The sequence below is a fragment of the Cibotium barometz genome, chromosome 3, assembly GCF_041138505.1.
Source record: "Cibotium barometz isolate CiBa-2024 chromosome 3, ASM4113850v1, whole genome shotgun sequence".
In the NCBI taxonomy this organism is placed as follows: domain Eukaryota; kingdom Viridiplantae; phylum Streptophyta; class Polypodiopsida; order Cyatheales; family Cibotiaceae; genus Cibotium; species Cibotium barometz.
In genome coordinates, this window is record NC_141048.1 from 59,058,622 (window position 1) to 59,063,989 (window position 5,368).

At 38.3% G+C, this 5,368-nt stretch overlaps 1 long non-coding RNA gene across 1 annotated transcript; it reads right to left on the reverse strand.

The window, feature by feature from the left end:
• Nucleotides 1–227: 227 nt before the first annotated feature.
• On the reverse strand, nucleotides 228–4,906 carry LOC147640322 (uncharacterized). Its single transcript, XR_015262764.1, has 3 exons — nucleotides 4,715–4,906; nucleotides 3,883–4,026; nucleotides 228–491 (listed from the first exon to the last, which is right to left on the reverse strand). It is a non-coding gene; the product is annotated as an uncharacterized LOC147640322 (long non-coding RNA).
• Between the last annotated feature and the right edge of the window lie 462 nt (nucleotides 4,907–5,368).

A 5,368-nucleotide genomic window follows, 5' to 3' on the forward strand; every position in this document is an offset into this window, starting at 1 on the left:
AAGATAATAGGTTACCAGATTCAAACAAAGTTCTTTAAGCTCTTTCTCTGCTGAATTGATAGTGCTGACCCTATGTCATATACATACTCACACAGCAAAAGAGAAAAGACTAAGAGATAACATAGAGTTCCCAAATATTGCCATCGCTACCCCATCTTCTTCAAACCCTTCATTGATCATTCAAAACCCTAAGAACATAAACTCCACAAAGCATATGTATACATATGTTTCTTAAGACCTCATCAAATATATCTTGCTCATAAAAATCATAATCCAAACTCATAAAGTTCTATTGTACATTATCCAAATTGGTCATCATTCTCACATTCTCTTGAAATTCACTTTCATATTCACGTGTCCACATCCACAACATGGTCCAACTCAACTCTCACTGCTTTCAAAAGTCACCAAGTCATGCAATGCCTCGTCTAGAAGCACATCATCCAAGTCTGGATCAATATCCATAAACAGTATATCTGCATCCAACCCATCTGAACATCCACACAAATCCTTATCCATTCTCACAAAAAGCAACATATCATCAACAGCCTTATTCACATACAAACATTCTGTCTTCTACACCTAATTACCTATCCTAATAATTACTTTTTCATGTTGGCTTGCACGATATTCATCACAAACAACACCAAGTTGCATATTAACATCATCAATGAAAGCTTCCTTCAAAATCACATCCATGAATGTACCTAGATCCTTGCTCGCATAATTACCACCTGTATTCATTCTTGCCAAGGATTTCAAGGCCAGCAAATCCTCCAGTGCACCATCCAACAGCATGTTCCGCATCATTTCTAATGAGGGTGGACAAGTTTATTAGTAAAAGGCCGGGCATTTTATACTTTGGCCTCATGAGTAGTAAGTAGTTCATAACAAGCTATTGGAGCGTTTTTGCATCATTTTTAATGAGAGTGAACAAGTTTATTAGTAAAAGCCGAGCATTTTACACTTTGGGACGCTCCCAAAGTTCAAACATTACACACACATTATGGTTTTTGACCTTAACATGTAGGGGCGCTCAAGAAGTTTGAACATTACACACATTATGTTTTTTGACCTTAACCTGAAATTTAAGTCAATATATTTGACGGTCAATTCACGAGGAGAACGTCATTGCCCACCATTATGTGCAGCCCTCCAATTTCTGAACAGCCAACACAAGTGCTTCATCAATGTCGTGTGTGCAGACATGTACTGGCGGTGTACTGCCTATACAAATAGACCCTACCAAGGTGCAAAATCTTAAATATAGATGTTCGACTTCAAAATGCCCGTTTTTGGGCGATTTTCATTTTTCAAGCTTTTTTTTGCTTTTCGAACTAATTCCACACCATCATAGATTATGGGAATGTTTCTTTTTGCCTATATGCATTTAGGGAGTGATGTTATCATGGATTTATGGATGGACATCATAAAGTTAAAAATCATGAATTGTTTGATCTAGGGATTGAGCTATGGATAATGCTATCCACACTATTTATCACTCAACAATAGTGTGTGGAACTTATAATCCATGTTTGATGGATTCCATGGTCTCCAAGAATCCATGGATATTTGGATATCTTTTCAGTCATTGTTATCTGGATAATATCACCTTTCCCATGTGTGGAAACATAAGAGGCCCCCAAAAGCTTGTAACAAATAAATACTCTTTGGTAATATGACATAAATTGGGAGAGGACATTCTAGTCGCAATTGTAGAAAACAATGAAGTGGAGACTATGGTGGATAATAGAGAAACACGGCTATGGCTATGGCATAAACACAGAGAGAGAGAGAGAGAAAGAAAGAAAAAAAGAAAGTTGTATTAACGTCTACAAAAGGCCAAAATGATCTATGAGAACAAAAGGTTACATCATGTCCATGAAATACATCATCATGGGTACTAAAAATAAAAATCAAAGAAAGTAATAAGAGCTAAAATGTCAGATCTGATCCCAAAACAAAAAGTATCCAGCTCTCATATCACCCTAAAATATCTCGCATGAGACGCTACAACATGGCACCTAATGTAGTAAAGTTAAGCCGGTGGGAGAAAGTCTTGTGGTGGCGGGAGATGATAGCTTTGATCCTCCTATAGTGACGCGAGCGTGGACGGGGACCATGAGGTCAAGGGCGCCAAGCTCTACATAGCTCAATGGCTTTGTCTAGTGTCACTCCTCTCTGCCGAGCTCCTACATCACCCTGGAGGTCGGGTGTACTGGGTGAATCTGCCCTCGTCACGAGAGAGAGAGAGAGAGAGAGAGAGAGAGAGAGAGAGAGAGAGAACACGAATCAATATGAGAGTGGCAAAATGATTCAAATGCTTTCTTAATTATCATTGAGAAGAGTGGCTTTAAATAGACTCCATACATGCCCTGCTCATACACATACAACTCACCATTTGGTGAGTGATCAGGTGTGAGTGAAAGAGAGAGAGAGAGAGAGGGAGAGAGAGAGAGAGAGAGAAGTAAAACATGACTCAATATGAAAGTGACAAAATGATTCAAATGCTTTCTTAATTATCATTGAGAAGAGTGTCTTTAAAAAGGCTTCATAGATGCTACTAATACAGCTTAACATTTGTGATTAGATAATTGATTAGGTATGAGTGGGTGGCTCCATGATTCTCTCCACCTTTCCCCCTAAATTAGCTCCTTGATTCTAAGAGAGGTAGACGCTCCTTTGACTTTTGCCTTGTGGTTACTTTCTAGATTTATTCACTCTCTTTTAGAAGAGTGTGTGCACGTGTTCTCCAACACCGATGTGGTGTCCAATTCTTATTTGTGCCTGTACTTTTAGTTGGATAAATTGTGCGCCTTTATTTCAAGTGTTTAATCGAATTAATAGTTGTATAGACCCAACTACGGATAATCTCTAGCATACCATCCAGTGGATCAACTATGGAACTACTACAGGCAATCTCCAACACAGTGAGGTCCAATAGAACAAATGTGGACCAACTGTAGATAGTCTCCAGCACAGTGCCATCCATATTCTATGAGTGCCTCTCATGGCCAAAATCTCAGAAATCTCTATCAAGCTCATGATAGAACCCACACACACACCCCTCTTGATTGGTTGCCCTGTTGTCTATGGGTTCTTAATGCCCTAAAACAAGCTCCAAAACTCGCAGTGCATATTCATGCTGAAATCTGCCAAAATCTGCTGTCCACGTCTTGCTCCATCTGTTCCCAGCCTGTCATTCTGATAGGCAAGTGCCTACTCTACCCAATGCATCTCTAGCATCATGTACACTCATTGGCCTTGTCTCGTTGGTCAGATAGGGCTCAAAATGGAGTGCATCTCTCCTGGCCTACCCTCAAGTTCACCATATTGCTAGTAAGGTCATGTTCTAACAATCTGGAGTAAAGCCAGTATTGTTTTGCAAATGTAAAAAGTTTCAAGTAGCAAAAGCAGTCGGGGTGAATGTACATCATAGCAAGACCAATCAAGGTCCATCAAAATACTTCATAACAAGTTGATCAATGCTAAATTGCCTCCAAAACATGGCAAATTTTGTCCGAAAACTTCAACAACTAACTTTTGAAAGTATACTTATCCTTCCTCACCAAAAACATGAGTACATATAGCCAATCAAAGCTACACTGTGGCAATATATATACATCCATGAGAGTGGAGTATATACACTATGGGAATTACTCAAAATTGAACAAAGCTACACTGTGGCAATATATATACATCCATGAGAGTGGAGTATATACACTATGGGAATCACTCAAAATTGAACAATGTTGTTTAGGTGTATGCAAGACACGTGCACACCTGCACATGCATGCACCCACACATACACAAATAAAGATTGCACAATCCATGCATAAATGTTTGAGAAGAAGCAAACCAGTGAGCTGATAAAAAACATACATCTTTATTCACAAAACCGATGGAAGGAGACTTGTAGGGATAAGCGTCAGACAACTCCACACGTATTTTCCAAACCCCATTTTGATATGGACCAGAATAAACAGCAGATAGTGCCAAGGGCATTCAAGTCCATAATCAAAGACTCTGCACATAAGAAGCATCCATCAATGATACAATCAAGGAGCATTGTATATGAATTTAAATAAATGAAGGCAAAGAAGGACATTCGTAGCTAAGCTCCAATTCAAGGGCTTACACAATGACAAAAAGAGGAAGTTTGCCACAAGGGAGATATATGTGTATGCACGAATATACATACACTTACATGAATATAGCTGTACATATGTGCACATACATAACTTTGTATGTATGTAATTACCTGTATATACATATAAATATGTATGCATGTATTAACCTGTAAAGATGTATGTACTTACATGCAGGTACATGTATATACATACACACATACATATGTATGTCATAAATACATACATACACACACTTTTATATGTATGTATGTATGCATGCATGCATACAATGCTATACGTAAATGTCTACATATGTAAGATATGTACATACACCTCCATACCGACTGTCTACGTATGTATGATATGTACATGCAAGTTCATACATGTGTATGCATGTATGCATATGTGTACATATGTTGCTAAGGGGCAATTTCTTCAAAATTACCATTCCTAGAACCATTAGGGTTTTGATAGCCAAAATGGCGGTAAACAATTAGTGTTTCGTAGCAAAAACGGTGGTAAACGATTAGGGTTTTTTTCCCAGAATAGAAACTGTTGGGGGTTCAACATATAATAGTACATACTGTTCCTTAGGCCACTCCACAAAGAACTCGCTGATTCCATCGTTCACCATTCCACCTTGTAATCGCTAATCATTCTGCAGAAAAAACGAAACCAAACCTTCATCGAGCCAAACCCTAATTATCGCTAGGGACTTGCAGTTTCTTGACATCCATCTCCTGCCGTTTACTCGAAGGAGGCATTTTCACAGATCGAATATAAGGGCGGTCCTGTATGGTATGAAAATTTTGCGTTTGTTGTATGGTATGAAAATTTTGCTTCTATTGGACCTCAAAATATATATTTGGTTTTAACACTAGTTTGGTTAATCTTTTTACAACATCTTTTGGTTAATCTTTTTACAACATCTTTTGGTTAGTGTAGGCATCTAACCCATCTATCACGATTCATAACCTATTGGTGTTAGGATGATTTCTGACACAGGGTCGCACCATTTTTGTAATCATCTTGTGTAATTGTGGATCTAGCCGAGCCTATGATATATGTACTGCTTGCCCTACGATGGTTTTTGTATGTATATAGAGAGAGCTTAGGATAGCTCACTAGCTTTTTGGGCTCCTTGGACATTCCGGTTGGACATTGTAAATATGAGGCCATGTATATGTATAATGCATTTTGAGTAATGAGAAAAGACAATCTTATTAATCATAATTGAG